Source organism: Panthera leo, chromosome D4 (genome assembly GCF_018350215.1).
Source record: "Panthera leo isolate Ple1 chromosome D4, P.leo_Ple1_pat1.1, whole genome shotgun sequence".
NCBI classification, from domain to species: domain Eukaryota; kingdom Metazoa; phylum Chordata; class Mammalia; order Carnivora; family Felidae; genus Panthera; species Panthera leo.
Window position 1 is genome coordinate 441,334 of NC_056691.1, and position 17,553 is coordinate 458,886.

The window sequence follows — 17,553 nt, forward strand, 5'->3', positions numbered from 1 at the left end:
ACCAGCCTTCCCACATTCTTCACTTGTCTGTTCTGGCTGGTATATAATCTCTGATGCAAAAGTTTGAGCTCTGGTTAAAGGTGTTCCCACAATGCTTACATTCATAAGATGTTTTTTTTCTCCAATGTAAATTCTGTAATATTTAAGTTTTGAGCTAAGACTAATGGCCTTTTCACATTTCTTACATTCGTAGTATTTCTCACAGTATGCATTTTCTGATGTTGAGTAAAGTAGGAGCTCTGAATAAAAACTTTTCTAAATTACTTATATTCATAGGATTACTCTAAATATAAATAATCTGTTGAAAACCTGTGAGCCACCAAGGGAGACCTTTGACACTGCTTACATTCATAATCTTTTTTTTTTTTCTCCAATATGAAGTCTCTGATGTTGAGCAAGTTGGGAGCTTCAGATGAAGGCCTTACCACACTCTTCACATACACAGCATTTCTCACCAGCATGAATTCTCTGATGTCGAGTAAGATGTGATTGTTGAAAAAAGGCCTCACCACATTCCTTACATTTATAAGGTTTTTCACCACTATGAATTCTCTGATGTTGAACAAGGTGTGAACCATGACTGAAGGCCTTCCCACAGTCCTTACACTCATAAGGTTTCTCACCAGTATGAGTTCTCTGATGCTGAGTACGTTCTGAGCCACAACTAAAAGTCTTTTCACAATCCTTACATTCATAAGGTTTCCCACCACTATGAATTCTTAGATGTCGAACAAGATGTGACAGCTGAATAAAAGCCTTCCCACATTCCCTACATTTATAGGGTTTCTCACCAGTATGAATTTTCTGATGTCGAGCTAGTTGTGAGATATGTCTAAAAGTCTCCCCACATTCTTTACATTTATAAGGCTTTTCTCCAGTATGAATTCTCCTATGTTGTACAAGGTGTGAACCGTGACTGAAGGACTTCCCACAGTCCGTACACTCATAGGGCTTCTCACCAGCATGAGTTCTATGATGTTGAGTAAGTTCTGAGCCACAACTAAAAGCCTTCTCACAGTCCTTACATTCATATGGCTTCTCGCCGGTATGAATTCTTAGATGTCGAATAAGGGATGATAGCTGAATAAAGGCCTTCCCACATTCCCTACATTTATAGAGTTTCTCACCAGTATGAATTTTCTGATGTCAATTAAGTTGTGGGCCATGACCAAAGGCCTTCCCACATTCCATACATTCATAGGGTTTCTCTCCAGTATGAATTCTCTAATGTCGAGTAAGTTGTGACCCACAACTAAAAGCTTTCCTACATTCCTTACATTCATAAGGTCTCTTGTTAGTATAAATTCTCTGATACAGCTCTTGAGAATTCTTATGAAAAGCCTTATAAATATGTGCTGCTGGGTGCTGGCTGAATGTAGGCATTTTTTCATATTTCTCTTATCTGAAATATTCCTTCTCACTTCTGTTTTATTTCAGATAGGCCTCTGAAATTGGATCCATCAAGGTGGCTTTTTAATCTTTCCACTATATACCACTGAAATGATTCTTTATCAAAAGTGTTCTTTTTCGGAAATAACTCCTTAGTATCACACATGCACTGTAAATCTGAAAAATAACAGTAAAGTATACATATAATATATTCCTCTTCCATCAAAAATTAAACTTCTATGGCAGAAACTAGATAAGGGAAAATCATGTTCTAAAGAACTAAATGGATGAAAACATTCTCAAATATTGAGGACAAGAGTCCAGGGAGAGGAATTAAAAAAAAAAAAAAAGTAAGATGCTAAGTAAGTCTACAAAAATGGAGGATAAATAGAAGTCCGTGAATACTATATAGTCTATTTACAGGAACTTCCCAACTACTATATGCTTGTTTTATAATGTCTCTGACAGAAGTAAGGAAGAATTCAGTGAGGTTCCAGCAGTGACAAAGTAGAATGGGTTGATTTAGAGAAAATGATACACCACTGATGAGTTCCATGTGGAAATGACCAGCACACTATTAAAATACTTTCAAGTCCATTACTTTTATTTCTTAGTTTGTTACTTAACTAACCTGAGCCCCCAAACTCTCATTTGATAAAGAATAACTATTCTCATGGAACTGTGAGGATTAAGAAGACTACAGCTCCTTGGCATAATATAAGTCCTCAATAAGAAGTATCTATTAGGGGCACCTGGATTGCTCAGTCAGTTAAGAATCTGACTTCTTCTCAGGTCATAATCTCACCACTTGTGAATTCGAGCCCTTCATCGGGCTCTGTGCTGACAGCTCAGAGCCTGGAGCCTGCTTCAGATTCTGTGTCTCCGTCTCTCTCTGCCTCTCCCCAACTTGCACTCTGTCTCTCTCTTAAAAATAAACATTAAAAAAATATATACGTAGTATCTATATTAATTGTTATAACTATGGAAGAAGAGTTTGGCAGTTAAGAGAACTATGAAATGAATATTATTTAAACTCCTCTCTCATATAAACTACCACTCAGTAAGCAGCAATACTTTTTCACAATCCAACACTTTGGTTCTCATTTTTGCTTACTCAGCTCTGATTCTCTAACCTATCATTATAACTTTTGAATCGATCTCCAACTCTGGTTCAATCCAACCTCCTGCTTATCCTATGCCTGCACCAAAATCACTGAACATAGGTGGAGAAGCACACAAAATGAAGATAAGTAGTCCATTTTCAATATAAGAACACAAATCTTAACTGCAGCCTCAGAGCTGACTGGCTATTGTATTACATTTCCTTGAGTAATTTAAATTAGTAGTGACACAGGATTTAAGGCATCAAAAGGAAGACAGCCCAGAAGGAGACACAAAGTTTTTTATGAGATCTTACCATGTTAGAGAATAAACTTCCAGATGATGAAGAGAGTAGAATAATCAAATAAATGATGATGAAAAATTACTACTTCATGCCAAATATAGGATTAAACTGAAGATGGACTAAAACTTTACTATACACACACACACACACACACACACGCACAAAATCTTTAAAACTTTTTGAGATAAAGATCTGTACCAAAATCCCATATTAAAAAATAGTAAAAGAATATTCACTAGTACTATTACTCAAACTACACTGAAGTTTCACTGTAATAAATTTTTCAAAATTTAAAGAGATAACTGTTAATATAATAAAGAGGAAGAAAGAATTATAAGGGAAAGAAAATGGAAAACTTTGCTAAAATAACAGAGTTGATTTACTCTACCAAGAATAAAGATATCCCACATATACATATGTATTATATTCATAATACATATACATACATAAAATGTATAAAGTCACAATAATTAATACAATATGGAAATAGAAGTAAGACAAAGGTTAAGTGAAAACATCGCCTACTGAACAATATACTGTATACAGTTTGATACTCTCTAAGTATGTATGTGTGTGTGTATATACACCAAAACAATAAAGCATATTATCTGTGGATAGTTATATATGATCCAATGGAACAGGGAAGGATCTGTAAAATATGTATACATTCCAATGCACATGGAACATTCTCCAGAACAGATCACATTAGGCCACAAAACAAGTCCAAATAAATTTAAGAAGACTGAAATCATATCAAGCATGTTTTCCAACCATAAAGGTATGAAACTAGAAATAAATTAACAACAAAAAAAAACCACTGGAAAAAAACACAAACACATGGAATCTAAATAACATGCTACTAAACAACCAGTGGGTCAACTAAGCAATCAGAGGAGATGAAAAAAGACATGAAGACAAGTGAAAATGAAAACACAACAGTCCAAAATCTTTTTGCGAAAGCAGTTTTAACAGGGAACTTTTATAGTTATACAGGCCTACACCAATAAACAAGAAAATCTCTGAAAAACAATCTAAATTTACACTTACAGTAACCATAAAAAGAAAAACAAAGTTCAAGTTAGTAGAAGGAAATAATAAAAACCAGAGCAAAAATAAATAGACTAATAACAATACAAAAGCTCAATGAAACCAAAAGTTAGTGCTTTGAAAAGAAAATAAATATGATAAACCTTTAGCTAGACTACCAAGAAAAAAAGAGAGAGGACCCAAATAAATAAAATTAGAAATGAAAGAGGAAAAATAACACCACAGGAATACAAAGGACTTACAAGAGACTACTACTAAGCCAACAAATTGGACAACCTAGAAGAAATGTATAAAGTCCTGGAAACATACAATCTTCCAAAACTGAACCAAGAAAAAATACACAATCTGAACAGATTACTAGTAACAAAATTAAATTAGTAAAAAACAAACAAAAAAAACCTCTCAACAAACAAAAGTCTAGGATCAGATGACTCCACAGGTGAATTCTACCAAACATTTAAAGAAGAGTTAATACCTATTCTCCTCAAACTATTCCAAGAAATACAAAAGGAAGGAAAGCTTCCAAATACATTCTACAAGGCCATATTATCCCGATACCAAAACTGGACAAAGATATCACAAAAAAGAAAACTACAGGCCAATATCCCTGATGAACTTAGATACAAAATAAAAAAATATTAGCAGATTGCATTCTACAATAGATTAAAAGGATCATTCACCATGATCAAGTGGAATTTTATCCAGGGGTGCAAAGACATTTCAATAAAACACAAATCAATCAACATGATATACCACGTTGTCAAAATAAAGAATAAAAATAATATGACCATGTTGACAAATGCAGAAAAAGTATTTGACAAAATTCAACATCTGTTCATGATAACTCTCAGCAAAGTGGGTTAGAGGGAACATACCTCAACATAAAGGCAATATATGATGAACCCAGAGCTGACATCATACTCAGTGGTAAAAAAACTGAGAGCTTTTCTTCTAACGTGAGGAACAAGATAAGGATGTCCACTCCCACCACTGTTACTCAACATAGTATTGGAAATCCTAGCCATAGCAATCAGAAAAGGAAAAATTAAAAGTATCCAAATTGGTAAGGAAGAAGTTAAACTGTCCTTATTTGCAGATGACATAATACTATATATAGAAAACCCTGAAGACTCTATCAAGAAATTATTAGAAATAACAAATGAATCCAGTAAAGTTGCAGGGTACAAAATTAATATTCAGAAACTGCTTGCATTTCTATACATTCTATTAATAATGAAGTAGAAGAAACAGAAATTAAGAAAACAATTCTATTTACAATTACACCAAAAAGAATAAAATACCTAGGAACAAAACTTCACCAAAGAGGTGAGGTACCTGTACTCTGAAAACTAAAATAACACTGATGAAAGAAACTAAAGATCACAATAAATGGAAAGACATTCCATGCTCATGGGTTGGAAGAATTAATATTGTTAAAATGTCCATGCTACTCAAAGCAATCTACAGATTCAAAGCAATCAAATATCAAAACCCCATCAAAATACCAAAAGTATTAGTCACAGATATAGAACAAATAATACAAAAATTTTACAGAACCCCCAAAAAAACCCAAATAGCCACAGGAATACTGAAAAAGAAGAACAAAATTGGAAGTATCAGAACCACATATTGCAAGATACACTACAAAGAGATATTAAAACAGTATGGTACTAGCACAAAAATAGACACATAGAACAGAACAGAAGCTTAAAAATAAACCCACACTTTTATGGTCAATTAATCTACAACAAAGTAGGTAAGAATATACAATGAGGAAAAGACAGTCTCTTCAATAAATGGTGCTGGGAAAACTGGACAGCTACAATCCAAAGAATGAAATTGGACCACTTTGATACACCATATACAAAAATAAATTCAAATGGATTAAAGATCTAAGTGTGAGACCTGAAACTATAAAATTCCTAGAAGAAAATATAGGCAGTAATCTGTTTGACATCAGCCTTAGCAACATTTTTTTAGCTATGTCTCCTAAGACAAGGGAAACAAAGGCAAAATGAAACCAAAATAAAAAGCTTTTGGGGAGCCTGGGTAGCTCAGTCAGTTAAGCATCCAACTTTGGCTCAGGTCATGATCTCGCAGTCCATGAGTTCGAGCCCCACGTCGAGCTCTGTGCTGACAGCTCAGAGCCTGGAGCCTGCTTTGGATTCTGTCCCTCTGTCTCTCTCTCTCTCTCTCTCTCTCTCTCTCTCTCTCTCTCTGCCCCTCCCCCACTCACACTCTGTCTCTCAAAAAAATGAATAAATGCTTTAAAAAAATTTTTTTAATAAAAAGCTTTTACACAGCAAAGAAAACCATCAACAAAATGAAAAGGCAGCCTACTGAATGGGAGAAGATATTTGCAAATGGTATATCTGATAAGAGTTAATATCCAAAAAAATGTAAAGAACATATACAACTCAATACCAAAAAAACAAAAACAAACCTAAATTTAAAAATTAAATTAAAAAATGGGCAAAGGACCTGAATAGATATTTTTCCAAAGACATACAGACGACCAAAAGATACATGAAAAGATGCTCAACATCACCAATCATCAGGAAAATGCAAATCAAAACCACAATGAGATATCACCTTACCCCTGTCAGAATGGCTTGTGTTAAAAAGACAAGAAATAACAGTGTTAGTGAAGATGTGGAAGAAAGGAGCCCTTGTGCTCTGTTGGTGGGAAAGTAAATTGGTGTAGCCACTGTGGAAAACAGTATGAAGATTCCTCCAAAAATTAAAAACAGAACTACCATACAATCTAGTTATTACACTGCTGGGTATTTACCCAAAGAAAATAAACACACTAATTCGAAAAGATACATGCACCCTTCATGTTTACTGCATCATTATTTACAATAGCCAAGATATGAAACCCACCCAAGTGTCCATCCATAGAGGAACGGATAAAGAAGATGTGGTGAACATACAATGGAATATTACTCAGCCACACCTAAGAGTGAAATTTTGCCATCTGCAACAACATAGATGAACCTAGACGGTATTATACTAAGCAGAATAAGTCAGAAGGAAAAAAAAAAATACCATATAATATCGCTTATACATGGAAAGTAAGAAACAAATGAATAAAGAAACAAAACATAGAAACATAGCAGACCAGACCCATAAATGTAGAGAACTGGTGGTTGCTGGGGGGCAGGGGGGAACATGGGCGGCATAGACTTCCAGTGATGGAATGAGTAAGTTACAGGATGAGAGGCACAGCATAGAGAACACAGTAATGTGGGGACAGACAGCAGCTGCACTTATGGTGAGCACAGCATAAGGGACAGATGTGTCAAATCACTACATTGTACACCTGATGTGGGGGGCCGGGCCCCGGTGCCAGGCTGAGACCGGGTCAGGCAATGTTCCCTGTTGACTCAAGCTAACCCGGTGGTTCCCCCTCCCATTCATGTGGGGGGCCAGGCCCCGGTGCCAGGCTGAGACCAGGTCGAGCAACGTTCCCTGTTGACTCAAGCCAACCCGGTGGTTCCCCCTCCCATTCCCCCACTTTCAAGGGCATACGAAAGCCTTGTCAAGGCCGAGAAAGTTAATTCCTGAAGCCTGTGGTCTGCAGGTGTTGGCAGTAATGCTACCTCCCTTTTTCTACCCCGAGTCAGATAGAAACAAACATGGGAATTGTGTTTTGCTAGCAATCTTATCAACAAGGTCTTGTGACCCGTCTAGAAAATGCACAAGAAACACAGAACTAAATGTTTTGGTGGGCAGCGATTATGTGAAACCTGTTTATTCTTAGAATGGCCTGACCCATAAGAGTCTGGATATAAAAGATTGTGTACAGCAACAATAAAGCCGTCACTTAGGCCATCAGCCCAGGGGACCCTCCTGTTCCCAAACTTTCTCTTCTCTCTTTTTTTCTTGCATTCCCCTACCCTCAGGACCCTGACCTCAGTGTTTGTCGCGCCGGTCGCGACAACCTGAAACTAACGTAATGGTGTGTGTCAACTACACATCAATAAAAAAATAATAATAATTTACTCACTTTAATTCCCTCAAGTTCTGAAATGAGGCTTGCATAAATTAAACATCAATACATTTTGGATAAGAGTGAATGAATAAAGCATGAATTACTGAAAAAAGGAGAAACTTCTCAAAAAGGGATCAAGTCATTGAAAAAAAGGTAAAATAGGGGTTTTTAAGAAATATTGTTCAGAAGTGACAATACTTACACAAGTTTAAATGACAAGGGGAAGCTGGGAAAGAATTAGATTGCACATATAAGGAAAAGATTGCTGGTCATGGGGAAGGGAGAGAAACAAAGCTACTTTTCTATGACTCAGGCCTTCTCTCCCTTGTCAGGCCTCAGTCCTTGGAAGGGCACTTCCCAATAAAAATATCAAAGGTGGTAACTGCCGCAGGGCAAGGCCACCTGGGCTGCCAAGGCCTCTCTCTGTCAATGAGCTCTCACTCACCTGGGCAAGGTCCACCTGTCATGGCCTTTGTAACCATCCAAGGCTGCTTCTCTTGCTCCAATAAGGAGATCACATCTGGCTTAGATCTGGAAAGTCCTACTTCAAGAAAGGAAAAGAAATAGGATCAACCTACAGGTATGGCAGAATTCAAGTCCAGCTGTGGTCACTGAAGAAGACAACAAGAATAACAAGGAGGGTGAAGGCCTCCTGAAGAACAGTGTGTGACAGAGACGTCTCCCCCAAAACCATAGAATGCAGATTATTCCCTCAGTAGCAGGAAACAGAATTCAGACAATCCAGAAATCCACATGGAAAGGGGCAGAAATTCCACAAGGCAAATACCGAATGATCTGCAAGTAAACGTCCTTACCGACAGAGACCAGGTTGTGGTAGTTTTCCAACATCACGTCTCTGGATAAGTCCTTTTGTGCAGCACCCAGGTAGTTCCACTCTCCCTGGGTGAAGTCTATCGCCACGTCCTTGAATACTACCAACCCCTGAAAAAAGTCAATATATGCATCACTGATGAAGTTAAAGGCAATTTTTCAACATGGAAAGGGAAATGGAGAGTCATCAGAGAAAGGAGGAGACTCAGGCTGGGGCTACAGGAAAATCAAAATTCTACGCCTCTACTCAATAACACAACTTCAAAATATAGAAGGCAAAAACAGACAAGCAAACCAATAAGACAAAAATGCAAAGATAGTGAGAGCTTTAACACATCCCTCTCTACAGTTAACATAACAAGTAGGAAAAAATCAGTATTGGTTAAAGAATATCTGACTGATATAACTAACAAAGTTATTGTGACATATAGAATTCTACAATCAAATGACAGAATTCACATTCTTTTCAAATACACTGGAAATCTTTCCAAAATTGGCTATATCCTGTGCTATAAAGAAAGGCTACATAATTTTCAACAAGGAAATCATTCAAATGATACTCACTGACCTCACAGAACAAAGCTAAAAGTCTAACAAAATGCCACCAGAAAATCCCCAACTACCTGAATGTTGAACAATATATTTACGAATATCCATGAATCAAAGAAGAAATCAAACTACAAATTAGTATAATTAACTGAAAAATACTGATGTATGACATATCAAAACTTGTGTGATGTGCTGAAAGTAGTGCACAGAGAAAAAGTTATAGCCTTAAAGAAGTCTTAAAGAAAATCTACAGCCTTCTTAAGGAAAAGAAGGCTAAAAACGAAGCGTTTAAGTGTTCATCTCAGAAAATTAGAAAAGGAAGAGCAAACCAAACCTAATGAAAAATTAATTATAATAAAGACAAGGGAGGCTATCAGTGAAACAGAAAGCAAAGGCAACAAAATCAAAATGTTACAAAGAGTGAAAAACATTTATAAGCCCCTAACAGGCCAACCAACAACAACAAAATAAGAGAAACAGCGATGATAGCAGGGATAATAATCCTACAGATACTTAAAAACATATATATTATTAAGAACCTTAATGCATGTAAAAAATGTATTTGAATGAAATGTGTAAGTTTCTCAATAAATGCAACTTATCAAAGCTACCACAAGTAGAAAATAGGAATATTCGGTGACATATTAAGGAAATCAGTCTTTTAAAATTCCCACAAAGAAAACTAAGGCCCAGATGACTTAACTGATGACTTCCTCCAAACATTTAAGAAAGAAGTGACACCAATCTTAAATTCTTTCTAAGTGGTAAGTGTAATCTTAATACCAAAACCTAACAAGGAAGAAATGGCAACTACAGACCAATCTCTCCCATGAACAAAGCTGCAAAATCTTAAATAAAGTAGCAGTAATATATAAAAATCATACCTATATATCATACCCAAGTGGAGCTTATGTGAAAAATGTAAGAGATGTCTGACACTTGAAAATCAATGTACTTTGGGTGCCAGGCTGGTTCAGTCAGTGGAGCATGTGACTCCTGATCTTGAACTCAGGTCCTGAGTTCAAGCCCCATGTTGAGCATGAACTTACTTTAAATAATAATAATAATGCCTTAAAATAGTAATAATATTACTTAAAAATCAGTGTACCTCACCTCATTAATAGAAAAAAGAGAAAATTACATGATCCCCTGGATACTTGCAGAAATTCTGACAAAATCCAACATTTCGATAAAAACTGAGTAAACCAGAAATCAAAGGAAACACTATCATTAACCTGATAAGGCAAATCTTAAAATGCTCCCTCAAAAATCACAATTAAAGCTAAAAATCTGAATGCATTCCCCTTAAAATTACGAAAAAGACCTTTCAACTAGAGGTCTGATCCAGTACAACAGGGCAAGAAAAAAGAAATAAAACGCATAAGTACTAAAAAGGAAGAAATTAAACTCATTAGTCACAAATGACATGATTGTGTACATTAAAAAATCTTAAAGAATCTATAGATAAGCTACTAGAATTGAGTGATTTTATCAAGATTGATAAAAGGTCAACTTAAAAAGAATCCATAAATTTCCATAAATCAAGAACTAAACAGAAACACAAAATTTTAACTGATGTAACTTTCAACAGTATAAGAATAAATCAAATAGCTAGTTACAAATCAAAATAGTCTTAAGACCTCTAGATTAAAAAAGACACAATATTATTGAACGATATATATATCCCATGTTCATTGATTAGAGGACTTATGAGTAGATGTAAATTCTCTCAAAAAACTTTGTAGATTCAAAGCAACCCCAATTTTTAAAAAAGTAATTTTTTAATGAAATTAGCAAATCAATTCTAATATTCTTATAGAAGTGCAAAGATCTGTGAATAGCCAAGGCAATCTCAAAGGAAACCTTTACAAAGGTTTTACAAGGGAATTCTTTGTAAAGGATTCACATTATCAGATATTGACAGTAACGGGGCAGGGGGGTATGATAACTGGAATGCTGGCAATATCCTTTTATTTTTTTCACCCTGTCTCAGTGCTGATTGCCAAGGCGTATTAGGGTTGCAAAAATTCACCAACTCGTGCAATCGTATGTACAGTATATTCGAATGAAGAAGACTAAGAATGCAATAAAAATGCAAGTAGAGGAAATCACCAATAGTAACAAATCAACACCATGAGTTGGAAGAAGCACTCCGAGGAACACTAAGAGCCGCTAATACAGCAGACGCCCAGATACGCGCAGGTTCCCGCACGTTCCGACCTCCCCCGCCCCCGCCCTCAGCACCGCGCAAGGAAAGAGCGGGCACAGCTCACGGAGCGGGAGGGCGGGCACACCAGCAAGGCACGCCCGCCGGTGCCCACTTGACCTCCGGGCGCCCCGCCCCTCTCCGTATCGCCCCCTCGTACGTCCACTCCCGCTCCCAGACACGCGCACAGTCACCGTCAGCCGCCCGCCAACACCCACTGTAACCGGAACCTGCACCCCACACCTGGCGTCAGGACAAGCGGACCGACACCACCTCCGAGAGCCGCCGCGCGGGCGGTGGCCGGCAGCAGCCAATCAGCGGCGGGAAGGCAGCAGCCAATCAGCGGCGGGAAGGCAGGTCTGGACGAAACCGCTTCCGAAGGGGGGGCCGCCGGGAAGTGTAGTCCTGGGCGCCGGGAGCAGAGGCCGCCGGGAGGCGTAGTCCTGGGCGGCAGGAGGTGCGTGGGGCTTGGAGCCTGGCTGACCCCGGGCGGCCGCAGTCTCCAGAGAGGCACCTGTCTGCGGGACCAGGGAAGTTTTGTAGTTTCATAAGCGCCTACCCAGATTTTGGAAGTCTCCCCAGCCCCACGCCGGATGCACTGATCATAGCTCTATACCTCGCCATCCCTCTTCTCCCTTCTTAACATGGTCAGCCTGTATACTCGCATGTGTACACCTGTAACTTGCTGGCTGCTCTCTTGCTTTGGTTAAATACAGTTCTGGTTATATAACGACCTTTGCCCACTGTGCATTTGTACCCTTGCTGTACAGCTCAATGTGGCTGTAAAAAAAAAGAGAAAGAAAAGAAACCACACTGACAGGGCTTACTTTAAATGAGAGGCAACAAATTGTTAGTGTTTTCCTGATGATTTCTTTATATTTTCATAATATTGGCAAATTGGATTTCACTAATGTTTTCTTGGTGTTAAATTTAGATTATTTTTAGCAGGAATACTACAAAAAATTCTAATGCACCTATATCAGGAGGCACATTGTCCCATTAAGGCACTGTCAACTTTGATCATTTGGTTAAGGTAGTGCCTTTCAGATTTCTCCACTACACAATTACTAATAAGCATCTTGTGGGGAGACAGAATGTACAGAAAGTAGTTTCAGAATTGCTAACCCATGGCTTTGCAAAACAAAATCTACTATCGCTTTACATTTCTTTTAATTGCATTAATATAGCATGTAAATGCTTCCATTTTGATGTAGTACAAGGTCACATAGGTTGAATGTAATTTTGTGCTATTAAAATACATCTCATTTTGATTCCTGCTGAGAAACCATGAGGAAGGCCTGAAGCCTCTGTTCACATATCCAATTTGTTCACATATCCAAACTACTAGTGAACATTGAAATAAATGGGACTATAATACTGGCCACAGTGAAGGGAGATTTGCAAGATGGCAGAATAGGAGCCCCAGGCCTTCTTTGCCCATGAAAACATTTTTTAAAACTGTACATGGGCTAAAATAATTTTTTTTTTTAGTTTATTAATTTTGAGAGAGGGGTGCCTGAGTGGCTCAGTTGGTTGAGCATCTGACTTCAACTCAGGTCATGATCTCACAGTTCATGAGTTCCAGCCCCACAATGGACTGTCTGCTGTCTGCACAGAGCCTGTTTCAGATCCTCTGTTTCCCTCTTTCTCTGCCCCTCCCCCGCTCATTCTCTCTCTGTCACTCTCTCTCTCTCTCTCAAAAAGGAATAAACATTTAAAAAAATTTTTGAGGGGATCCTGGATGGCTCAGTTGGTTAAGCGTCTGACTTCCACTCAGGCCATGATCTCACAGTTCACAAGTTCAAGCCCCACATCAAGCTTTTTGCTGACAGCTCAGAGCCTGGAACCTTATTCAGATTCTGTATCTTCCTCTCTCTGTGCCTCTCCCCCACTTGCGCTCTCTCTCTCTCAAAAATAAACAAAACATTTTTAATTAAAAATAAATAAATAAATAAATAAATAAATAATTTTTGAAAAAACAATTTTTTTGAGAGAGAGAGTAAGCAAGTGGGGAAGGGGCATAGAGAGAGAGGGAAAGAATACCAAGCAGGCTCCATGCTGTCAGCTCGGAGCCGGACATGGAGCTTGAACCCACGAATTGGGAGATCATGATCTGAGCCTAAACCAAGAGTCAGATACTCAACAGGCAGCCACCCAGGTGCCCCTGAAATAATTTTATAGAAGCCCTGGAAAACAATGGACTACAGCAATCAAGCAAATGCCCAATCAACAAAAAGCCACATTCAAAATAGGAAATTTCATGGCATTCTTGCTCACTTTTGTCTCAACACCTCTATGGTGTGATGCAGTGTAGGGTGGTCTAAAGGAAACAAGATCCCAGTTCCCAATTTCCTCCATCAAAATGAAGGAAGCAAACCAGATTTTACTTGTGACATTCTAACCGGTCTGGGGGCTGCCTGAGAGATTGGTCTGTTTCTTTGGATTAGGAGCTCAGATGGGGCAAAAGTGGAATAGCATGAATCTCAGCCTGGAAAAAGCTTTGGAAAACAGCAAGTATTGCTTGTGAAAGTTGCAGACACACAGATACCTGTGGCAAGAGATTATGGGTGGAGGAATATGATAGAATATCTAACACTCCAAAGAGAAGTTGGGGTGAGCTTTATTGGGAAGTTGACATTTTAAATTACATGGGGGGTGGGTACTGCTGGCTTAGGTGGTAAAGCCTGTGACTCTTGATCTCAGGGTCATGAGTTCAAGCCCCATGTTGGGCACAGAGCCTAGTTAAAAAATAAATCCATTAAATAAATAAAATAACATAAATAAATAAAATAACAGGAACAACCAAAAAGAATATCTGTTGCTGAAAAATACAGATAGCTGAATTGAGAAATTCAATAGCAGACTGAAACAGGCAGAAGAACTAGGAAACTTGAAGACATTTGAAATTATTGAATCTCAGGAGGAATAGAAAAATATTAAGGAAAAATGAATAGACCCTAAGGGACTTTTGGGACTCTATCAAGTAGACCAATTTATGTTCTACTATTGGAGTCCCAGAAGAAGAAAGAAAGAATGGGGCAGAGAGATTATTTTAAAAAATAATATAAAACACTTCCCAAATTTGAGGAACAACAGGGATCCACAAATCCAAGAAGCTCAATAAATTCCAAGTAGGATAAAATGAAGAGAACCACACAGAGACACGTGATAAATAGTCAAAAGTCAAATCAAAGAAAATCTCAAAAGAAACTTTACATATAAGGGATTCCCAATACGGTTATGAGCAGGCTTTTCAGCAGAAATAGAAAAAGCTGGAGGCATCACAATACCAGGTTTCAAGTTATACTACAAAGCTTTAGTAATCAAAACAGTATAAAATAGACAAATATATCAATAGAAAAGAAGAGAAAATCCAGAAATGAACCCACAGCTATATGGTCAATTAATCTTCAACAAAGCAGGAAAGATTTTCCAATGGGAAAGACAGTCTCTTCAACAAATGGTGCTGGGAGAACTGGACAGCAACATGCAAATCAATGAAACTGGACCCTTTCTTACACCATACACAAAAATAAACTCAAAATGGATTAAAGACCACAATGTGAGGCCAGAAACCATAAAAACCCTAGAAGAAAGAACTGGCAGTAACTTCTCTGACATTAGCCACTGCAACTTCTTTATACATACATTCTCCCGAGGCAAGGGAAACAAAATAAAAAATAAAGCACCGGGTGTTGTATGTGAGTGATGAATCACCGAATTCTACTTCTGAAACCAATATTGCACTACATGTTAACTAACTAAAATATATTTTAAAACATCTTTTTAATAAAGAGCTTCTGCACAGCAAAGAAAACAATCAACAAAACTAAAAGACAACCTACTGAATGGAAGAGGATATTTTCAAATGACATTTCTAATAAAGTTTATTAGGGCCAAAACATCATTTGGTATAGAGCTAAATTTGCCTCTCTAGTGAGGCAAAACTTGCCTAAGTACTTTACCCAATACCCCACAAATTATGAGGCTTTCCACTCTGGTTGGCCTGAACAGGGACTACTTGTGCAGTGCGTGTGTGTGTGCAGCCTTGTGCAGTGTGTGTGTGTGTGTGTGTGTGTGTGTGTGCACATGCACAGCTCCCTCCTGTCTGGTTCTGTGCCCTGGAAATCTAGCCATTTTGACCTCCCCAGACTTGTAGTTAATTTTCTCAGAAAAATTTTAAAAATAAACTTTATTTTGGAATAGTTTTAGATTTAGCAAAAGTTTATTTTAAAATAGGAGAGAAGGGCTCCTGGGTGGCTCAGTTAGTTAAGCATCAGAATCAGCTCAGGTCACAATCTCACAGTTCATGAGTTTGAGCCACACATCAGGCTCCTCGCTGACAGTGCAGAGCCCGCTTGAGATTCTTTCTCTCCCTCTCTTTGCTGGTCCCCTGCTTGCGCACAAGTGCTCTCTCTCTTTCTCTCTCAAAATAAATAAATAAACTTTAAAACATAGTAGAGATATTTTCTATAGGGGTACCACACTTAGTCTCCTCTATGACTTACATCTTACATTAGTATGGTGTGCTTGTCACAACTGATGAATTAATACTGATGTGTTATTAGTAACTGAAGTTTATATATTCATTTTTTTAACTTTTTAATATAACGTTCTTTTTTTGTGTGTTCCAGGATACCACAATACTTTTAGTTATTATGTCTCCTCTTGGGTATGAGTTTCTTAGACTTTGTTCTCAGTGACAGTTTGAAGGAACACTGGGGATGAATTTTGTAGAATGTCCTGTAACTAGGATTTTCTGATGTTCTTCTTATGATTATACTGGTGTTCTATGTTTTGGGGAGGAAGACCGCAAGGTAAAGTGCCACTCTTTACATACCGTCAACATGACTTATCACTGTTGATGTTAACCTTGATCACCTGGCTGAGTTCCCAAGTAACTTCTGAATAGGCTCTGCACTGACAGCATGCAGTCTGATTGGGATATTCTCTCTCCCTCTCTCTCTCTCTCTCTCAAAATAAATAAATAAACATTTAAAAAATCAAGAAAGTCATCGAGAGGTAGTGATGTCATTAACATGGTAAGAGTTTTCTTTTCTATCTTGCTCCCAAATAACACAATTTAGCCAATTACCAATGGACAAGACAGCGTTCAATTTGTGGAAGTCCAGGAATCCAGCAGAAAAACTAGCATACCATTGGAACACCAACAACAAAAAATCCAAGACTGGAATCATAGAAGAGAATAAGAGGGACAGTTTCACTTTCCCTGCATTACCTTTCCACCAAAGCAGCACAGCTCGATGCCAAGATGGATTTTGTCTGTCCTGATTTCTCCCATGAGGGAACTGTTATGCCCAGAATTCGTGATCCCCAAAGACCACTAGGGAGCCGAGTCCGATGCAAAAGCAAAAGAACCTTTATTCGAGCTAGCTCGAGCTCAATCCCCTACCTGCACCAACGCAGCGGTGAGATACCAGGGAGAGAGAGCGAGTTTCAAAAGCACAAAGGTTTTATAGGGGTCTAGGGGCAGTTGGTGAGGTAATGGCTGTGGCCTCAGCCGATTGGCTGGGGAAGGGTCGTGGCCTCGGCCGATTGGCTGGGGAAGGGTCGGAGTCCTGTTACGCAGGTCGCTGGGCGTGTTTTGATCAGGAAGTTTGAACGGGTGAGCGGGAGGTTACTCAAGGGGAGGAGGCGCGGTCTGAGGTTTCTGTGATTTTCCCAGAAAAGGGGTCATGTCGGGGACATAGTCACTCAAGGTGGAGAACACAGAACAAGATGGAGTCGGCCGGCGTAGGCCCGCCCTTTCAGGAACATGAGCATGTGAGTACCCAGTTTCACCACCTATGTAGGATGCTGAAAACCAGACCCACATTTTTTCCTCATCCCATCCAGAATACTGAGGTATGCAGTGTGGCGGGGAGACAGGGAGTGGCTGGTAGAATAGCAACCAGGGGCACAAAGGGATGTGGGTCCTATTAACTGCATTGCAGGCTCCATCAGGAATCCCGCCTGCGACTGTGGTAGATGCTTGCCTGTGGATCTCAACTGGTTCATGGGCACCCCCAGTGATTCAAGTGCCTCACCTACACACACCAGTACATTGTGGTCCGTTCCCTGAGCATGCCCCAAAAAGTGGTGAGAGAGACTCTGAAGAGGGCTACTGAGTAC

General features: G+C 38.6%; 1 pseudogene; it reads right to left on the bottom strand.

Moving 5' to 3' along the window:
• Positions 1-408: 408 nt before the first annotated feature.
• On the bottom strand, positions 409-1,477 carry LOC122205500 (annotated as a pseudogene).
• Positions 1,478-17,553: the final 16,076 nt, after the last annotated feature.